The sequence below is a fragment of the Dermochelys coriacea genome, chromosome 13 (assembly GCF_009764565.3).
Source record: "Dermochelys coriacea isolate rDerCor1 chromosome 13, rDerCor1.pri.v4, whole genome shotgun sequence".
Taxonomy (NCBI): domain Eukaryota; kingdom Metazoa; phylum Chordata; order Testudines; family Dermochelyidae; genus Dermochelys; species Dermochelys coriacea.
Window position 1 is genome coordinate 33,749,630 of NC_050080.1, and position 22,314 is coordinate 33,771,943.

Genomic DNA, 22,314 nt, shown 5'->3' on the forward strand with positions numbered 1-22,314 from the left:
TGAAGAGAAGCAGATCGGACTCCATTAAAGGAGAATCTGTTAGATCTGGGCGGGGCTTACCATTCTGGGTGACGACGTCCATACACACATGATGAGGGGTGCCATCCTCTGGGAGGGGTAACAAAGTCGCTGGATTAAGAGTGTTGCAGCGGCGTAGAGTGATGTTATCAGCAGCCAACAAAATTAGTTCATATTTATGAGCGCGTTGTGGAGACAACGCCTGGGTAGAATGCTGTTTTAAAAGAATTTCAACCTCGTGGGGGACCCAAACAGTCAGGGGATGTCCCAGAACTATGGGTCGCGAACGCTCAACCATGATTGCCGCTGCGGCAATCGACCGCACACAGGAAACAGAGCCCCGGACAACAGGATCCAGTTGTACTGAATAATAAGCTATGGGGCGTGGGCGGTCTCCAAGATATTGTAGGAGGACTCCACTAGCCACTCCCTGTTGTTCATGACTAAAAAGAAAAAATGGTTTACCGTAGTCCGGGAATCCCAAGGCGGGCGCCGTAACCAAAGCCTTTTTAACCGCTGTAAAGGCAGTCTCCCTCTCCATAGTCCAGGAAATCGGGTCGAGGGTTGATGACGTGGTAGCTTGGTCCAGGGGTTTTACCAGTTCTCCAAACCCCACGATCCAAGGTCGACAAAAGCCGGCAGCCCCTAAGAAAGCCCGTAACTGTCTTTTTGTTGTCGGGCGCGGGTAATCCTGGATTGCCCGCACTCTATCGGGAGATAATAAACGCTCCCCAGGCCGAATTACAAAACCCAGATAAATTACCTGATTTAGGCACAGCTGTAACTTGGATGGGGACGCACGATGACCTTTATTCGCTAATGCAGTAAGTAAAACGACAGAATCAGTTAAACATGTGCTATAGTCCAAAGAGGCAATCAACAAATCATCTACATACTGAACCAAAACCGAAGAACCGGGCAAAACAATGTCCTTCAAATCTGCTGTGAGAATGCGAGAAAAGATAGTAGGGGATCCAGAGAATCCCTGGGGGAGCCGCGTCCATGTTAATTGCTGACCTTTCCAGGTAAAGGCAAATAGATATTGGGAATCTGGGTGCAAAGGGATACTAAAAAACGCGGCACACAAATCGACTACAGTAAAACAAGTGGCCGAGTGAGGAATTAATGTCAAAATAGTACTCGGGTCAGGAACAACTGGATGCGGGGCTATAACGTAGTCATTAATAGCGCGTAAATCCTGAACAAACCGATAAACCGGGTGCCCGTCAGTTCCTGGTTTAGGTTTTCTTACAGGAAGGATGGGCGTATTACAGGGTGAACTACAAGGAACCAGAATTCCTTGTGCCAAGTAGCTGTCAATAACACGTGAGATACTCTCCTCCGCTTCCCTTGGCAAGGGATACTGCTTCACGGAAGGGGGCGGCCCATCTTTAGTTGTTAGACTCACCGGAACCGCAGATTTAAGGAGACCCACATCAGTGGAATTTGTACTCCATAAAAAATGGGGAACACTAGACAATTCAAAGGGTACACTGGGAACAGACATAGTCAATGTCATAAGAGAGGCAACTGTCGAATCTGGAACAATCAGACGAAGCCCCTCAGGGGCACAATATATATGTGCTCCTAATTTGCCCAGCACATCTTGTCCCAGAAGGTTTGCTGGGCCCTCCGGCATTATAACAAACCTATGGGATAGCTTTAGAGAACCAAGCTTAATGGGGATAGGGTAAGATAACCGAGCCAGGCAGGGGTTTCCTTCTATACCTTGCACCCACACCTTAGTATTAGACACGGGCCCTGGCACAAACGTTATAGTGGAAAGGGTGGCTCCTGTATCTACCAAGAAAGGCACTAAACGTTCCCCAATTTGCAGGTAAATTTGTGACTGCATTCCCAGGTCCCACTCCAACTCTCCCAAAGTTCCCAAAATCTCTGCCTCCAGTCACTGGAGGTCAATTTGATTCAAAGGGTTGGTGGGAGGATACCCTTGAGAAGTCTGGGAAAAACCGGACAGGCCATTGTGCACTGGCTCCTGCCAAGAGGCCCCCTTTGGGCGGAGGGGACATTCCCTTTTCCAGTGTCCTGGTTGTTTGCAGTAGTTACAAGTGCCAAATTTCGTATTTACCCAATTTCCTCTTGGCTCTGTTCATCCTCGCCCCCTGCCTCTCGCCCCGCCATGCTCCCGCCAATTCTGACTCCCAACTGGGACCTGCAACGCGGCTGCCAACATACTTACTTCCTTCTTTTGTTTACGCTTTTCCTTAGCTTTCTCCTCGTCCCTGCCATTAAACACGAAAGTGGTCAAGCGGACTACTTCCTGGAGAGGTTTCCCTGGCCAATCAGGCACATGTTTAGAGAAATATTTTCTAATGTCTGGGGCTGCTTGATCGACATAAAAGGAAACCATAATTGGACGGTTTGTCTCTGCTTCTGGGTCGACGACGCCGCCGTATATGCGGACTCGTTTCGACAAGCGTGCTAGGAAGGCAGAGGGATGCTCAGTGACCTTCTGCTGACATTCACGAATTTTAGACCAATTAGCTGACTTACTACCTGCTTTACGCACTGCCTCTAAGAGACCATCCCTGCCTGCTTTAAGGAGGTCCATTTGAGCAGAAACATTAGGGTTCCAACCAGGATCAACAAGGGGCCAGGCAGTATGGACACCATCCTCTCCTGCCCAGCGCCTATTGGCATCCAAGATGGAATACTTCTCATCGGGAGTAAAAAGTGTGTCCAAGATTACCTGAACATCCCCCCAGGCAGGATTAAAAGCAGTAAAGACAGATCGAATTGTTTGTAATACCTGTTCCGGATCATCACGCAGGCGAGGCATCTGCTGTTGCCATGTTATCAAGTCGCCTGGGCCAAAGGGGCGGTGCACATAGGGGAAAACAACTTGTTCACCTCCGTCCACCGTATGGGAGACAAGAGGTTGCTGAATAAGAGGGGCTTGCAAAGCAATCGGTGGATCCAGAATGGGTCCGCATGAGCAGGGAGGCTGCGACCGGGAGGGTTGTGGGCATGAATCAGAAGGCTGAGAATAAGCCGGAGGAAAGGGAGAGGAAGTAGGCAGAGGATAGGGTGGGGCCGAAGACCCCTGGGACAGATAAGAAAAAGAAGAGGTAAGAGGACGTCCTTTCGCACGCGCATAAGCCCAATTGTCCCATACATACCAGTAATCCATCTGGGCTGGAGCCTTATCTTCCAGCCTCTTTCTCAACGCAGTCAATATTTCCCCTGCAAATGACCCGTCAGGTGGCCATTGCATAGATACCTGAGGAAGGGCCTGAATTACTGGCCATTCTACTTTACATAAAACAATAGTTTTCTTCTTATTTAACCCATGGGTGCCTGAAATATTCTTCCAATTTTCTAGAATTTCCGCCAAAGGGGTCCCCTTCTTGATACTCTGCCCAGAGCCCATAATTGGGCAACCGAGGGGACACCTAATGTGCCAACTTATCGTCCGAGCGACTGCTCGCGCTCCCCCCGTCGGAATTCTCCAAGGTAAATTCACCTTTTGCCGGCTAGAATTGTCCGCGAGGAGGAACGCGACCTCAGTACGCCTTTTGTGATGAGCCTAAGGTCCCATCTGGGGTGCCAAAACTGTTGCGAATTATACCTGATCGGTCACGCACGGTTCAAGTTTTAGGCTGAGGCACCAAAAACCAGGTCCACATCTGCAGAGTTTCCAGTCTGTGTTTAATGCATTATGCTCGAGCGTGGTGCCCCCCCCGCTAGTCAGGAGGGGACCCCGTATACAGTTTATGCAAAGCTTATATACCATCTGACATCGCGTGCTGCCCTCGTGCATCGGCACCCTTAACCAATGAATTCCATCCTCACCCCATCCTCAGCCACTCTCTGGTGAGTGCTTTCTCGTGTTCTGAGAATGTCAACAACTTTATCATTAAAACGGAACATGCAGTTACACAACGTGCCTCGCATACCACAAAGACAGGAAGGACAACAGTTTCAAGGCCCGAAACGATTCCCCAAATGTGCTGCGGTCTGTGCTGTACAGTTTCAAGGCCCGAAACGATTCCCCAAATGTGCTGCGGTCTGTGCTGCACAGACAGTGGCTGGCGCCAAAAGGTGCCAGCTCTGCACATATTAGCTTTTCCCTCAACAATATAGAGTTATTATTCCTTTAAGTCAGTTTAGAGACCTGGTTATTATTGTTACTGGTTATTCTGGATTTAATGTCATAGATAGATAGATAGATATATAGATAGATAGATAGATAGATAGATAGATAAAGTATCTATCCTGGCCCATACATGTGTATCTTATATGCTAATTGTTATAAAATTTGACAAAAGAATTTGAATTTGACAAAACAGGGACCTGGGTTTTATAACTGACTCCACCACTCCTTGACTTGGTTTTTATAACTGGCTCCACCACTCCTTGGGTTTATCACCTCCTCTCACAGTGTCTCTGTTCCCTCTGTTATGTAATAGTTGATGTTACCACTTACTGTTTTTGTAATGTGACTGAAATTTAGCAAACAAGAGTGCTCTATGTGTGCTCACATGCTTTTGTGTAAAATGGAAATGGGATTCTGAAGACACTGTACAAAGTTTTAGTAGTTACATCATTGAGTTTGCTATATAACTTCTCATTGTTAGAAAACTGCTGTGAGACCGTTCATAACTTTCAATACATTATTCAAAGAGAAACTAAACACGCCTCAATGTCATATTTCCACCTCAATCTCTGCAGATTTGCATCATTTTTTTGTTTAAAAACACATAAAGTTTTTAGACATTTCCTTTCCCCCAGCCCCACATGACAGAGAGATCTCTCCCAAATCTGTCCTAAAGGTAATCAGATAGTAGGTTTCCTTCTTGGAAAGGATTTGAAATCTTCTTTTTGAAAGCTATTCAGTGCCTAACATTTATGGGTCATATTTTCCAAAGTGCCCAAGGACAGTTTTTTAAAATTTTCCATGCATCTACACCTGCAGATTGGACCCTCTGTCCCTTTGAACATCTGGCCCTGAGCTACCATGTGAAAGAACATAAGATGGATCATTAGATTAAAGAGGTCTGTCAATGCTTCCTTGGCTAAGGTTGCTGTATGCAGTTTGATGAACATATCTTTGTCTGTTTAATATTTTCATTTTTTGTATCAATCTCATTTCTGATTGGAATTATCATTCTGAATTGGATTCAACTCATTTGGAGAAGGAAATATGGAATGGGTCACAGGGAAGCCATGCCTTGGTAACAGTGACAACGCTATCAAGGGCCATCAACACTGAATGTCGTAGAACGGTGGGAGTGTTGAGAGATCCATGTCTAGGAACATTGACCATCCATTACCCATATCCAACTGTCTCAGCAGTACATGGGATTTAGAGGCTCGATCCAATCATAACAATCCAGTGTCTATTTCGAGAAGGGAACTGGTCCAGGATGTTCTGTTTGAAGGTAGGTTTTCCTCTTGACTAATAATTGAAATTGGCCCAACAAATAAACCCATAAGGACATTCATTAATCCAAGGTGGTGAGTTTTTCTGTTTGTTTGTTGAGTGTTTGCTGCTTGACTGAAGCTATAGTGCGGTCTGTTTGGGGAAGCCATGTGTTGAGCCTAGTGGCCTGCTAGGCAAGGCTGAGAGCTCTTTAATGAGGCTTTGATCCCTAAGCCCCTTAGCACCCATTAAGCCATAAGTGGGGGGGTGGGGCTACTCAGGAGAACAAGGGTTTAAAAAGCCGGCTCCTAAGTGACCGGAGGAGCTCTCGATCAGGAGCAGCTATAGGGAGTTTTCTGAGGGAGTTTAGAGAGGGAGTGGAAGCCTTAGATATACCTGATTAACATTCTTTAAACATAGGGCAATAAACCCTCCCCCACCCCCTTTCTTCCTGTCATAAATATAAAGGGAAGGGTAAACACCTTTAAATCCCTCCTGGCCAGAGGAAAAACCCTTTCACCTGTAAAGGGTTAAGAAGCTAGGATAACCTCGCTGGCACCTGATCAAAATGACCAATGAGGAGACAAGATACTTTCAAAGCTGGAGGGGGGGGAGAAACAAAGGTTCTCTCTGTCTGTGTGTTGCTTTTGCTGGGAGCAGAGCAGGAATGCCGGTCAGAACTCCTTTAAAGGGCTAATAAGTAATCTAGTTAGATATGCGTTAGATTCTGTTTTGTTTAAATGGCTGATAAAATAAATTGTGCTGAATGGAATGGATATTCCCGATTTTGTGTCTTTTTGTAACTTAAGGTTTTGCCTAGAGGGATTCTCTATGTTTTTGAATCTGATTATCCTGTAAGGTATTTACCATCCTGATTTTACAGAGGTGATTCTTTTATTTTTTCTTCAATTAAAATTCTTCTTTTAGGAACCTGATTGCTTTTTCATTGTTCTTAAGATCCAAGGGTTTGGGTCTGTGTTCACCTATGCAAATTGGTGAGGATTTTTATCAAGCCTTCCCCAGGAAAGGGGGTGTAGGGTTTGGGAGGATTTTGGGGGGAAAGATGTTTCCAAGTGGGCTCTTTCCCTGTTATATATTTATTAGATGCTTGGTGGTGGCAGCAATAAAGTCCAGAGGTAAAAGGTAAAATAGTAAAACCTTAGGTAAAAACCTAAGCTGGTAAAAATAAGCTTAGGAAGTTTTTCATGCAGGTCCCCACATCTGTACCCTAGAGGTCAAAGTGGGGAAGGAACCTTGACACTTCCAAAAACCACAAAGAAACAATACCCAAAACAAAAAAAGCTGCAAGAGGAAAAAACGAATGCAGGCAGAAGTCCAGCAGCAGAGTAGGAGCTATCCAGTTAATTTCACCAAATGCAGCATGTTTGATTACCTGCCTTGTGGACAGGTGATATATGTTCGCTTTTGGTGCAAGGAGCTCCTGGCCCTCAGAGACCAAATACAGGCTGTGGAGACTAGAGCATCTGAGCTGGAGGAGCTAAAGGAGACAGAAAGGTACACAGAGGAGACTTTCTGGGGCACAGTAGAAGAAGTCCCAACCCACGGTCTGACAGCCTCTGTGCTGTTGAGGAGGATGAAAGTCTCAGGGAAGAGGAACACCAAAGTCAAGCAGAAAGAAACTGTCCCATAATTGGGACCTTCCCTCTAGATGATGTCATGGTGGTATCCTCTTGCACTGAGGATACCTGTCCTAGGGAAGGACCCACAGTTACTAGAAAGAGCCAGGTAATAGTAATGCGGGATTCATTGATTAAAAACATAGATAGCAGGGTTTGTGATGACTGGGAGAAACACATGGTGAATTGCCTGCCACGTGCAAAGTTTGCAGATCTCTCAAGACAAGATTTATGTTTAGGGCTGGAGAGGAGCCAGTGGTCATGGTACATGTAGGTACCAGTGACATAGGAAAAGGCAGGAGAGAGGTCATGGAGACCAAATTTAGGTAGCTAGGTAAGAGATTAAAGTCAGGGATGTTCATGGGAGCATTCTCTGATATGCTTCCAGTTCCATGCACATGATCAATTACACCGCAGAACTGCAGGGTCTCAATGCATGGAGGAAACAATAATATAGAGAGGAGGAGTTTAGATTTATTATGAACTGGGGAACTTTTTGGGGAAGGAGGCATCTCTACAAAAGGATGGGCTCCACCTAAACCAAAATGGAACCAGATTGCTGGCATTTAAAATTTAAAAGGGTTGTAGAGGAGTTTTTAAACTGAGGGTTTTGGAAAGCCAACAGGTACATCACAGAAACTTGGTTATTATATCCTTGGGGGCAACAGTTTTAGGAAGAAATCACTTGAGACACAGAGAGCTCTAAGCCTTAAAAGCAGCCATTTATTGCCACACACTGAACTAACCAAAAACCAGTCAAAACTGGTTGAGTTATCCCCTAATAATCTAACTCAGTTGCCATAGCACAAACAATATTCTATTACCACAACAACCAAATACACAGGATATTCTCCCCCCCTTAATAAGAACATCCCCTAAATAAAACAAACACCAAACTAGAGAAGGAAGGTAGACTGTCTCCATTCCCAGCTAAACCCCAGGGATTATTCTGCCCCGTAACCGTCGGTTTGCCCTAGCTAAAGATCCAGCCATTGTGGGGGCTTTCTTTCTCTAGGTGGAGTATGGTGGACTTTTGGTGTTGTTGCACCCAAAAGTGTCTTGGACACAGGCCTGACAATGGGCTCAGGGTTGATAATGCAAATGGGTGAGGATATGGGATCAGCTCGTTCCAGGAAGTGGGGTATCTCTGCTGCTGGCGGTAATGGCGGGTGAAAGTCAGGAAGAGGTGACTCTTGATTTGGTGTCTCGCTGGAAGTGGTGAAGTCAGGCAACTCAACTGAAGATGTGTCCTTAGGACTGGTATGACCTGGCAACAGCTGATCTACATATTGCTGCCAGGTGAGATCCTCTGCAGTCCCGACTGTGTAGGAAACAGGTCCTGTTTGAGCGATGACAGTGGCAGGGACCCATTTAGCTCCAGAAGTATAATTCCGAGCCAAAACCAGCTGTCCCGGGCTAAAGGTTCAGTTTTTGCTCTGGGTGCATGCCTGATGACTTGATCTTGGTTCTGACATTGCAGAATTTGTCGGGTTCAGAAGATTTCAGCAGATCAAAGCAAGTGCGCAGCTGTCATCCCATCATTAAAAAGGCTGGGGATGCCTTGGTTGTAGCATGAGGTGTGTTTCTGTAGGACAGTAAGAAGGTGTCCAGACGCTTTTTAATGGATAATTGTCCCCTTGCCGATTTCAAAGCTTGTTTCATCGTCTGCACAAATCTTTCAGCTAATCCATTGGTGGATAGATGATATGGTGCTGAAGTGATGCGGTGTATCCCATTTGCCTTCATAAAATTTAGAAACTCCTGAAAGATGAACTATGGTCCATTGTCACTCACAAGTTGTTCTGGAATACAGAAATTACTAAAGAGTCCCCGTAGCTTTTGGATAGTGCTCTCTGCAGTAGTGGACTGCATTATAGAGACTTCTGGCTATTTAGATTGGGTGTCTTCCACCACCAAGAACATACTTCCTTCAAGTGGGCCAGCAAAGTCAATGTGAATATGTTGCCAAGTGTTTTCAGGCCAGTTCCATGAGTGTAGGGGTGCCCACTGAGGTGCATTCCTCACACCCTGACATGACATACAATCTCTTGCCTTCTCTTCAATAGTACTGTCCAATCCGGGCCACACAAAATAGCTTAGTGTAATTTTCTTCATGAACAATATTCCACAGAATATAGCTCTTCTAACATCTGTGATCTCAGTGGTGGTGGGATAATGACACATCTCCCCCACAACAAACAACAAGACTGGATCAATAACTACGTCCTTCTGGACATGTAAGTAACAAGGCTGGGTGAAACCGGAGAGGGTCCATAACTTGGGACAATACTGGGTCAACTGGAGTTGCCTTCTTGACCTGAGTAGCGGTGATGGGTGTAGTCTCTACCTGTTAAAAGTAAAAGATTTCCTTCTGGGAAATATCTTGATGTTTGAATTGCAAAGGCAGCATTGAGAGACCATCTGCATTGCCATACAGAGTGGATTTCCGATATTTGATTTCATATGTGTGCGCAGAAAACAACAATGCCTACCATTGCATATGACTAGCAGATAATGGGAGAATTCCTGTGGGGGTCCAAAAATTGAAGTCAGAGGTTGATGGTCTGTGAGAAGAGTAAACTTCTGTCCGAATAGGTACTGATGAAACTTCCGAATTCCAAAACGATTCCCAATGCCTCACGTTCGATTTGGGCATAGTTAGTTTCTGCTTTGCTTAGAATGCATGAAGCAAAAGCTTTAGGTCTCTCTCTTCTCCTGAAGGCATAATGTGTGACATGACTGCTCCCACTCCATAAGCGGATGCATTGCAGGCCAACTGCAGGGGTAAGGATGGATCAAAGTGTGTCAGAACTCAGATTTAGCAAAGCACCCTTAGCTTTGTTAAATGCAACATCACAGGCTTCAGTCCACTTCCAGGCCTTGTTCTGCCCAAGGAGTTTGTGAAGTGGTTATAGCAGTGTGGCTAACTGTGAGATGAACTTTTCATAATAGTTTAATAGTCCTAGAAATGAGTGAAGCTGGCTAACATTTCGAGGAGAGGGAGCTTCCACAATAGCCTTAACTTTTTCAGGGTCCTTATGAAGACCCATAGAATCAATGTGTCCCAAATATTCAACAGAGGGCTGAAAGAATTCACACTTGTCTTTGCGGACTTGTAGGCCATACTCTTCCAGTCTTTGTAGGGAAGCCTCTAAATTCTTTAGGTGATCCTCCTCATTCCTTCCAGTGACCAGGATGTCGTCCAGATAGCACTGGACTCCTGGCAAGCCACACAAGATCTGGTCCATAGCCCTCTGGAACAGGGTGAGAGCAGACGTTATTCCGAAGGGTAGGCGACAGTATCAATAAAGCCCTTTACGTGTCACAATAGTCAACAGCTCTTGGGACTTTTCATCGACATGCATCTTTAAATATGCTTGACTCAGATCAATCTTACTGAACTTTTGTCCTCCAGCCAGGCCCGCAAAGAGGTCATCAATGTGGGGAAGTGGGTATTGCTCTGCACACAACACTGGGTTGGCAGTGACTTTAAAATCACTGCAAATCCGAAGGGAGCCATTTTTCTTCACTATTGGAACAATAGAAGTTGCCCATGGGCTATGGGTGACTGGTATTAGGACTCCATATGTGACCAGGCACTCCAGGTCCTCTTCAACTTTTGGCCTGATGGCATATGACACAGTTCTGGCTTTCAGATATTTTGATTGACTGTCAGGTTTAATGTTCAACGTCACAGTGATTCCCTTCATACTTCCCAAGTCCTCTCCAAAAGCAGCAGCATGTTTTCTTAGTATAGCAGTCAGACCAGTTTCTTCTTTATTCATTCGGTGCACTTCTGCCCAGTTCAGCTGAATCTTCCTAAACCAAGACCTACCCATTACGGCTGGGTAATTTCCTCTCACCACAAACAGTGGCAATTTAGCAGCCTGTCCATTGAGCTTCACCTTAACATCAGTAGTGTCCAACATGGGCACAGCTTCTCCCGTATATGTCTTCACAACAGTTTTTGTTGCCTTAAGCAGAAGATGCTGTAGCTTTTCTTTATACAGAGTCTTGGAGACCAGTGAGATGGCTGCACCGGTGTCTAGTTCCCTGAGCATAGGTTTGTCATCCAACAATGGGGTTACCAAGTATTCATGTGAGCCCACTGCCAAAGACAAAATGTGGAGTGGCTCTTCTTCTTGTGATGAGGTGTCTCCTTGGTCATCCTGGGTCTGCTGTAGGGTATGCAGGTTCCCCTTTTTGATTAGCCAGACCACAGGCCTCTTTTTCTTTTGTTTACAGGCACACTCAATGTGTCCCTTTTTGCCACAGCGTCGACACACTATGTCCTGACACCAGCATTCTGAGGCCTGGTGACCCGGCTTACCACAGCAGTAACATTCCTGACTCCCCACAGTTTTGTGGGGAGGTTCTTGTGACACCTTATGCACCCTAGGGGATACACTGATGTATTGCGCCTCCTTTGTAGCCAGTTCCATGGAGACCGCAATATCAATGGCCTTCTGTAAGGTAATCTGAGCCTCCGTCAATAGGCGCTTCCGTATAGCTTCACTGCGCAGGCCACACACTAACCTGTCACGTAGGGCGTAATTTAATATCTCCTTATATTCACAGTGTTCCACAAGCTTTTTCAAAGTTGCTACAAATTGTACAACTGTTTCGTCTTCTTGGTCTCTTTTGTGGACCCTATATCTTTCAGCAATTACTTATGGTAATCCTTGTGTGGTGGCAAACATCAAAGAAGCCCACCACAGTAGCATTTAAGTTTGGAAAGGGGGACTGCACAAAAATGAGGAAGCTAGTTAATCGAAAATTGAAAGAAACAGTTCCCAAAGTGAAATGCCTGAAAGCTTCATGTAACTTTTTAAAAACATCAGAATAAAAGCTCAAATTAAACGTATACCCCACATTAAAAAACATAATAAGGGGATCAAAAAAATGCCACCATGGCTAAACAACAAAGTAAAAGAAGCGGTTAGCGGCAAAAAGATATCCTATTAAAATTGGAAGTTAAATGCTACTGAGGAAAATAGAAAGGAGCATAAACTCTGGCAAGACAAGTGTAAAAATATAATTAAAAAGCCCCCCCCATGCTAAGTTGTTAAATGCCTAAGAAGCAGGAAGCTTACTAAACAATCAGTTGGGCCACTGGATGATAGAGGTGCTAAAGGAGCACTCAAGGAAGATAAGACCACTGTGGAGACATTAAATGAATTATTTACTTCAGTCTTTACTGTAAAAGCATGCACCTCCCCCTTGGACTGCCCACCCCACAGATTTACCCCTTGCTACCTGCACCATTTGCCCCTTGCAGCCTTTTGCCCCCTCTTTGCTCGAGCCCCACCTTACTAGCTTCAGCTTGTTTGCCTGCCCCGCCCGTTTCCCTCTGCAGCCTGTGTTTCTTTGCCCCACCCCAGCCTCTGAAGCTAGCCCCTTGGTTTCCCTGCCCTAACTCCAACCCGCTTAACCCCTTGCTCCGTGTGTCCATGCCCCCTCCCATGCACTTGTGCCCCTCCCCATTTTAGTTTGAACCCCCTTCACTGTACCCCCAATGCTGTTGTATACCCCCCTCCCCTAGTGCAGCTAGAGGAGCTGGAATCCCACCCTGTGTCAGTGACTGACACCTAGCCCTTGATTTCCCCCCCATCCAGCCCGCCTCTTTTGGCACCCTCCTCCGCTGCCTGCAGCCTAGCAGGGAGGAGTATTCAGCCTGCTTCCCCTTTCCCCTCCTCCTTCTGGTGTCTCCCCTTCCCTCCCTGCTCACGGTGGTGGGGGATGAGATGGATGGGGCCCCTCCAGAAAACCCTCCACCCCTCCCCCACCTGCTGCCCTGTTGCCCCCCCCCGAGCCTCTACCTCTGCTGTCGCAGCCGAACCATCTGCTACTGCCCCTGCTGGGGCGCCGGCAGCATTGGACACCAGAACGACCTCCACTGCTGCCACGTCCCTCGCCCCCACCTACTCTGGGGAAGCCCCCCCAGCCTGAGGTAAGGGCCAGGCTAAAAAGAAGGGTAAGGGCCCCACAAAAAAGACCAAGCCCTCCATGGAAGGGGCTGCCCCACTGCCGCGGCCCCACCACCGGCCGTGGCGCCCCTGCCCACTGTTCCCTCCCCCAGCTCTGCGGGTGTCCCTCCCCCGGCCCCTAGGGCTCACACCCAGGTGGCGGCAGCCTCCCCGCCTGCTGCTATGTCATCTCTCCCGCCCACCGCCTCTGCTACCATCTATAGAGGCCAGGGCTCCTTCCCCATCTTGACCAGGAAGCACGGCGTCCGTTGCCTCCTGGTGCCCGCCTCACCCCACTTAGAAACCTACGTGCGGGCGTTGGCGAGGGTGATGGGGCCCACGACCATTGTGGCAGCCTCCAAAATGTACAGAAAGGTCGTCTTCTTTTTGGTGTCGGAGGCCGCCGCCCAGGAGGTGGTGGAGAAGGGCCTGGCAGTGGGGGGGTGTTCCTCTCCCTAGAGCTGCTAGAGGACCTGGGTGTCCGTCTGGTCCTGACTTCTATCCCTCCCTTTCTTCCCAAAGCAGCCCTGTTACCTGCCCTTTCTACCCTGGGGAAGCCCATTTCAGTTGTGAGCCTTCTCCCACTGGGCTGCAAAGACCCCACCCTCCGTCACGTCCTCTCGTTCTGCCGGCAGATGCAGCTTCAACTGCTGCCGGCAGCGTATGGCGGAGAGGCGCTCGAGGGGTCATTCCTGGTCCCCTACCAGGGGGCCCATTACCGGGTGCACAACTCTACAGGGTGGCCCGGTGCTACCTCTGTGGGGTGATAGGGCACGTCTGGATGGACTGCCCCTTGACCCGGCAAGGAGGGGCATCTGGGACCCCCAAGCCCTGGCAGGGCACCGGCCTTGTCATTGCCAGTACCCCTGCCTACCCGGCACCCGAAGCCACCCCTCCTCCTTCCCAGTGAACCACTGCTCCCACTCGGGCCCAAGGGGCACCTCCCCCACTATTCCCAGATGAGCGGGAGAGCCCTGCCTCCATTGCATGCAATCTGGCAGGGCCTGTGGAGGAGAGAGTGGCAGGGACACTGCTGGGCATAGGAGAGGGCCTGCCCCAGGGGCACTCTTCCCTCCCTCATGCTGCCTCACCATTACCCCCCCGAGTCCCTGAGCCATCACTCCTGCCTCCTGACCTGACCCCTGCTAGCCAGCCCCCAGATGATGCCATAGAGGCAGGGGAAGTGAGGCAAGCAGAAGGCTCGAGCTCTTCTCCTTCCATCAGATGTGGAGGCCCCCCGGAAAACCAGGAATGGGGGCACCGATGCCGAGCCTTCCGCTTTGCCCACAGGTGGTATACATCCACCGGTGCTGGCTCGGGAAGACATGGCAGCACTGGAAGGCAGTATCTCCCCTCCATGGGAGTCCCTCCCCTCCAAGGCCCCCGAGGGAGCCCCTCCTGCCCTGTTACCATCTGAAGACCCTGTGAGCCCTGAGGCTACCCTCGCCTTGGGTGGCAGCAGGGAGAACCCCGGGGTGGTGGAAGGAGGTCTCCCCGCCATTTACGAGGAGATCGAGGCTCTGGGTCTGACCCCTGTCACCCAGTGGGAGGATGATCCTTTGCCAGCGGGCCTTGATCTGGGAGACCTCACTCCAGCCCCCCTTTCCCCATGCTCCCTCCCCCTAATTGTTGCTTCCATTACAGCATCCAAGGAGTCCCTGGACTCTTCTATCAACCTGGCAGCGATGGCTCCCTGCTGATGGCTATCAAGCCTCCTGAGGCAATGGCAAGTGCCACATGGCCGGGACCTGAGCCACCAGAGGCACCCCTCATTGGGGTGGAGCAATGAACCTCCTTCCCAGGTGGTGGACCCTACATCAGGTCCATCTCCTGATGCCATGGATGCCAAACCCACGATGGAACCTGCGCCTGGCATTGCTGAGAGCCCACTCCCCATCCCCTCAACCCTTGAGCCTGACCACAAGATGCCACCACCCAGCTGCTTGGATTCTGGAGCCCAGACTCTCACCTCTGTCCCATCCCTGTCCCTGATCCTGGCCCTACTCCTGACGCCAACCCTGTCCCTATTCCTTCCACCTCCCACAATTGTATTGCCATCCCTGGGGCTGTCTCCTTCCCTTTTACAGCAGAAGATCCCCAGGGAGCGGCCTTTGTGTTTTCCTGTCCAGACCCACTAAGGGCTGCTATCTTCCCTCCGCCACCCCTTACTGAGCCAGGGTTCGAGGCAGCCCGTGTGTCGCCGGCCCATCAGCCGCCATGTCGGGGGTCTGCATCTTGCCTGCCCATCTCAGTGGGCCACGGGGCTGTGCCAGGGGCCCCGTCAAAGGATGGTCAGGAGCAGTAACCCCACCCCCGCATGCACTGTGAAAGGAGAAGTGGGAGTTTCTTGAAGACGTCCATGGCTCCCTCAACAAAGTACAGCTTGCTCTCCAGCGATGGGGGGACTTTCATCAAATCCTCCGGGCTGCAAGGACCCTTATGGGGTAGGGTAAAAGGACTGGGAAGCAGGCTGCCGCAGCCTACCAGTGGGTCCGCAGCTTCCGTGACTCCTTGCTCACCTACGGGTTATGTCAAGGTTTGCTATGTAGCCCAATGGGGGCCACGAGCATCCCTTCCATTGAGGATCCCCCCAGCCCTCCGCATGGCACCGCTCATCATCGCAACATTGAACACCCGAGGCTGTAGGATGGTCTCCGCAGGTCCCAGGTGCTCTCTTTCCTTTGGGAGTGGGGGTACTCTGTGGTTTTTCTGCAGGAGAACCATATTGATCCATCCGCTGAAGACAGCTGGCGGCTGGATTGGGAGGACAGGGTCTACTTTAGCCATCTCACAGTTCGTACAGCTGGAGTGGCGATCCTGTTATCCCCCCGACCTATGGCCCGAGGTGCTGGGGGTCGCTGAGGCTGTGCTGGGCCAACTGCTGCACCTCCATGTCCGTATGTAGGGGCTTGTGGTCAATCTCGTTAATGTCTATGCCCTGACATCGGGCCCAGAGCAGCTGCGATTCTATCAGCAGGCATCCTCCTTCCTCGGCACCTTGAATCCTCATGAGTGCCTGGTCCTGGGAGGGGATTTTAACATCACCCTCGAGGAGCGGGACCGCTCGGGGACCGAGCAGAGCCCAGCCGCCGCCACCGTCCTCCGGGAGATAGTTGAACACCACTCCCTGGTGGACATCTGGCGCGACCACCACCCGGATGACATTTCCACATTCACCTTTGTCTGGGTGGAGGCCCATTGGTCAAGCCACTCCCAGTTGGACCGCATTTATTTATCATTCTTCCACCTTTCACGAGCCCACTCCTCCAGCATCCAGCCGGCCCCATTTTCTGACCATCATTTAGCCATCGTGACGGCCTCTCTCTGCGCGGAGAGGCCAGGGCCGGCCTATTGGCATTTCAACAACAGCTTGTTGGAGGATGTAGGCTTCATGGCATCCTTCCGGGAGTTCTGGCTGGCATGGCAAGGGTAGCAATGTGCCTTTCCCTCAGCGCGGCAGAGGTGGGACTTGGGTCAGGTGCGCGCTTGTATCTTCTGCTGTGATTACACCCGGGGTGCCAGCTGACGGAGGGATAAGGTGATAGAGCAGTTAGAACAGGAGGTCTTAGAGCTGGAGAGGCATATGGCCCCATCCCCGAGATTTCTCCCCTCTGCGGATCGTGCCAGGAGAAGCAGGAGGATCTCCGGACCCTCGAAGCACATTGGACCCAGGGCGCCTTTCTTCGATCCCGCATCCGTCTTCCTCGGGAGATAGATCGTGACTCCCACTTCTTCTACACCCTGGAGAAAAGGAGGAGGGCCAGGAAACATGTCACCTGCCTTCTAGCAGAGGATGGCAGCCCCCTCATGGATCTGGTGGAGATGTACGGGAGGGCGAGGGCCTTCTATGTAAGCCTTTTCTCCCTGGATCCGACTGATCCTAATGCTTGCAGAGTGCTCTGGGATGAACTCCCAAAGGTCAGTGCGGGCGACCGAGACTGGCTTGAGCTGCCTCTCTCTCTGGCTGAGTTCTCAGAAGCCCTCTGCTGCATGCCCACCAGTAAATCTCCGGGCATGGATGGGCTGACTGTGGAGTTCTACTGCGTGTTCCGGGACGTCCTCGGCCCAGACCTACTCACTGTCTGGTCGAATCTTTGCAGAGCAGGGTTCTCCCACTTTTGTGCAGGCGAGCCGTGCTCGTTTTGTTGCCAAAAAAGGGGGACCTCCACGATTTATGAAATTGGCATCCTGTCTCGCTCCTCAGCACGGACTATAAAGTCATAGCAAAAGCCATCTCACTGCGGCTAGGGTCTGTGCTTGTGGACGTGGGCCACCCAGACCAAACATAAACCATCCCGGGCCACACCATCTTTGACAATCTGTATCTGGTCTGGGACCTCTTGGAGCTTGGGTGTAGGGATGGTCTGTTGTTGAACTGGTCAGCTTCAGGCGAAGAGTACGGCAGGGGTGCCCCCTCTCGGGCCAGCTGTACACTCTGGCAATCGAGCCCTTCCTATGTCTCCTACATAGGGGGTTGATGGGGTTGGTGCTGCGGGAGCCAGAGCTGTAGCTGGTCCTATCAGCATACGCCAACAACGTGCTCCTCGTGGTCCAGGACCAGGGCGACTTGGCATGGGTGGAGGCTTGCCAGGCCATCTATTCGGCAGCCTCCTCCGCACGGGTCAACTGGATCAAGAGCACTGGCCTGGTGGTAGGGGATGGATAGCAGGTGAGATCTGTCCCACCCGTGCTTCAGGCCATGCAGTTGAGCACGGGTCCACTGCTCTATCTTGGCATTTACCTTTCTGCCACACATCTGTCTCTGCTGGACAACTGGCACAGTTTAGCGGGCGGGGTGATAGAGCAGCTCCAGAAATGGACAGGACTACTCTGGTGCCTCTCCCTTCGAGGGAGAGCGCTGGTGCTAAATCAACTAGTCCTGTCCATGCTCTGGTACTGGCTCAGCACCCTGGTCCTGGCCCTGGGTTTCTTGGCAAACTTCCGGACATTGATTCTGGAGTTCTTTTGGTCAGGACTGCACTGGATTTCTGCAGGGGTTCTCCATCTATCCCTGGAGGAGGGAAGGCAGGGCCTGAAGTGTCTACACACTCAGGTCCATGTCTTCCACCTCCAGGCCCTGCAGAGGTTCCTTTAGGATGCAGGTAGTCCAGTGTGGAGCGTACTGGCACACGCCTTCCTGCGCCGCTTCCGATGGCTCCAATACGACTGGCAGCTCCTTTATGTCCATCCGAGAGGTCTTCCGTGAGACTTCTCAGGGCTGCCTGTGTTTTATGAGGACCTCCTCTGGACCTGGAAACTGTTCTCAGTGACCAGATCCATGGCGGCCACCTTGGGGACGGATCTCCTTGTGGACCCCCTGTTACACAACCTCCATCTCCATGTGCAGGTGGTGGAATCCCACTCAGAGTGCCAGAGGTTGGTCCTGGCAGAAGCCACAAGTGTTGGAGACCTCCTGGACTATGACCGGGGAGACTGGCTGGATCCCTTGACGCTAGCTCAGTGCATGGGGCTCTCCAGGCCTCGTACTCCCTGGCGCATACTTCAGGAGGTGAGGCCCACTTTGTCGCCTGCTGCTCGGGTTTACCTCGGCTGGGTCCTGCATGAGGGTGTGCCCTGCCCACCCTCCACCCCAGGGCCTCTGGACCTTTTCATTGGGCCCCTTTCCAATGGACCAGACCGACCCCCCGCAACTCTTCACTGTGAGGCAGCTGCATGATCTACATCTGGTCCACTTCTGGACCCTGCCAAGGAAACATCTATACACGCTTTTGCTCCACACCCTTCACGTCCTCACCCTCGCGTCCCGCCCCGACTCAAAATGGCGGGACCTCCTGCCACCTCTAGAGGGTGAGGATCCCCGGTGGGCCAGCCTGACTGAGGGGTAGACTGTGGTTTTACAGCCCGAAATCCCCATCATAAATTGATTTTGGACCCCAACACTGGAAATAAAGTGGGGAGGGCACAGAAGAGCTCTATTGTGAAGTGGAAGTGGTACATTAGTGACTGTGCCTGCACAGGACCCTAGGGCACTAGTAAGTTTCATGAACAGTTGGTGCAGCCCTAGTATGAGGTTGGGGTGACTGCCCCCCTGCAGCCCAGCCCCCATCTGAAGCCCCCACTGTGCAATGGGGTGCCTCATTTGATCGTTTGAATGCCGCCACGTGTCCCTATCCCTGATTTACTGATAGCTGAGCCAGGTATGTTTGTAATATGTGGCGCTGGAGAGCTTTCACCTTAAATGCTGTTCAACAGTTGCATGAGACTGCCGAGGGACAGGGAGCCTCCAGCCAATATGCTGAGCTTTATGCTGTGCTGCTGGCAGTGAGAGGGGCACTGTTAGAGAGCTTATTCCTTCACTCTCCCACTTCCCTGGTCCTTCTTGCATGAACAGATAGCAACAATTCCCAAACTCCAAAGGTGCAAACAATTCAATGTTTATTGGGGTGATCTTAAATCCAAGTTCCTTTTTCCTTATTTTTGAATCCCAAATTACTTCCTGTTTCCCCTAATTTATATAGTAATATTCTTAGCTATACTTTAACCAATCCTTCTACTGAAATTTACCTTACCAATCCTAACATATTGTAACATTATTAGCTAACCAATTATATCCCACCACCTTAATTAGTTTACACCCAGCAAAATTAATTATACAGCAGACAGAAACAATCACAGAACCAGACAGAGACCATGCAAATAAACAATAGCAAAGTGGAAACTATAATGACAAAACAATACAGAAGTGAGGATTTCACAACAACATCTGCAAAGACATAAGGGTTTCCCAGCTGTGTCTATTGATAAGTGAGTTCTTACCAGACAGAAAACTATCAACCTACATTTCCTTTTACATCTTCTAGGCTCTTCCCTTTCTCTGGAGGTGATAGATCGGATCACCTTGCTAACAGCCCCATATTGACTAGTTTGGAATGTGAGGATGTGACCTGGTCGCTTCCCAGCTTATGGCTGCCTCTGCTGCTTAGCCAAAGCCATTGGCCTAAGAACAGGGCCTCAGACTGTCACAGTGAGAGAAGGCCCTTACAAAGATTCTTTCTTGTATACCTCTATTACTAGCTAAATGATAAAAGAAAAGGAGTACTTGTGGCACCTTAGAGACTAACAAATTTATTAGAGCATAAGCTTTCGTGAGCTACAGCTCACTTCATCGGATGCAGCTCACGAAAGCTTATGCTCTAATAAATTTGTTAGTCTCTAAGGTGCCACAAGTACTCCTTTTCTTTTTGCGAATACAGACTAACACGGCTGCTACTCTGAAACCTGTAGCTAAATGATAAACATATAACTAAATTCTTAAAGTATAGGCCTTTACAGGCAGGCCTGAATATCTATATCCTAAAAGGCACTTGACCTTGGAGACCCCGAGGTACGCCTGTACACTGACTCTTGGGCAGTGGCTCAGGGACTGGTCACCTGGCTGATCCGCCTGAGGGCCCAGGATTGGGCCATCCATGGAAAGCCCGTGTGGGACACCCCTATTTTGCAGGAATTGTATTCCACTGTGCATGACCTTTTGTTTTATGTGTTTCATGTAGATGCCCACCATCATCGTACCCAGGAGCATCATTGGAATGCTGCCGTGGACCAGCTGGCCCACATAGCTGAGTGTATGATGGCCCCCCCAATGAGGGTGTCAAGGTTCCTTCCCCACTCTGAACTCTAGGGTATATATATGGGGACCTGCATGAAAACCTCCTAAGCTTACTTTTTCCAGCTTAGGTTAAAACTTCCCAAAGGTAAAAACTATTTTATCTTTTGCCCTTTTGCTGCCACCACCAAACATCTAACTGGTATTATATTATTAGGAAAGAGTCCATTTGGAAACGTCTTCCCCCCCAAAAAATCCTCTCAAACATTACCCCCCTCTTTCCTGGGGAAGGTTTGATAGAAATCCTCACCAATTTGCATAGGTGACCAAGGACCCAAACTCTTCGATCTTAAGAACAATGAAAAAAACATTCAATTTCTTACAAGAACAATTTTAATATAAGAAAAGGTGAAAAGAATCACCTCTGTAAAATCAGAATGGTAAATACCTTACAGGGTAATTAGAATCAAAACATAGAGAATCCCTCTAGACAAAACCTTAAGTTACAAAAAGACACAAAAACAGGAATATCCATTCCCTGCAGCACAGCTTATTTTCTCAGTCATTTAAAGAAATCAGAATCTAACGCATCTCTAGCTAGATTACTTACTAAGTTCTAAAACCCCATTCCTGTTCTGTCCCTGGCAAAAGCATCACACAGACCGAGAGAGAGGCTTTGTTTCTCCCTCCCCCCGGCTTTTGAAAGTATCTTGTCTCCTCATTGGTCATTGTGGTCAGGTGCCAGCGAGGTTATCCTAGCTTCTTAACCCTTTACAGGTGAAAGGGTTTTTCCTCTGTCCAGGAGGGATTTTAAAGGTGTTTACCCTTCCCTTTATATTTATGACACGCCCCCCAAATCACAGATAGGTTGAAATGCTGGCTGGGATTTCTTCCTGGAGCTCTAGGAAAAAACAGAGTCAATAAGACACATGCACCTCTAAATATACTACCAAGTATATAAAGATTAACAATATTTTCCACATCTCAAGGACGATTTTAACCAGTTGATTCTGGGAAACTTTCATGAGAGAGTGCATCAGCCACTTTGTTAGAAGCTCCTGAGATGTGTTGGATGTCGAAATCAAAATCTTGGAAAGCTAAACTCCACCGGATAAGTTTTTTGTTATTTCCCATGGCGGTATGAAGCCACCATAGCACAGCATGGTCGGTTTGCAGGTGGAAACGCCGTCCCCAAACATATGGGTGTAGTTTTTCCAGAGTGTAGACATTCTTTTTTTTCTGACTGACCAGTTGCTTTCCCTCTCAGACAGCTTCTTGCTGTGAAACACTACAGGGTGGAATTCTTGATCCAGTCCTTCCTGCATTAAAACTGCTCCCACACCATGCTTGGACGCATTGATGGTTACTAGGAATGGTTTGTCAAAGCCTGGGACCCTTAGTACAGGGTCAGACGTGAGTGTCGCTTTAAGTTGGTTAAAGGCCTTCTGACACTCTTCGGTTCACTGAACGGCATTTGGCTGTTTCTTTTTGTTAGGTCTGTCAGTGGGGCAGCGATTTGGATGTATTGCGGTACAAATCGCCTGTAATAACCAGCCAAGCCTAAGAAGGATTGAACCTGTTTCTTTGACCTTGGGGCAGGCCACTTTTGAATAGCATCCACTTTGGCTTGTAGAGGGTTGATAGTTCCTTCACCCATCTGGTGTCCAAGGTAAGTCACTCAGTTTAGGCCTTAACAGTTAGTCGTGCCTCCCTTATGTGCTCGAAGATTTTTTGTAGATGTTC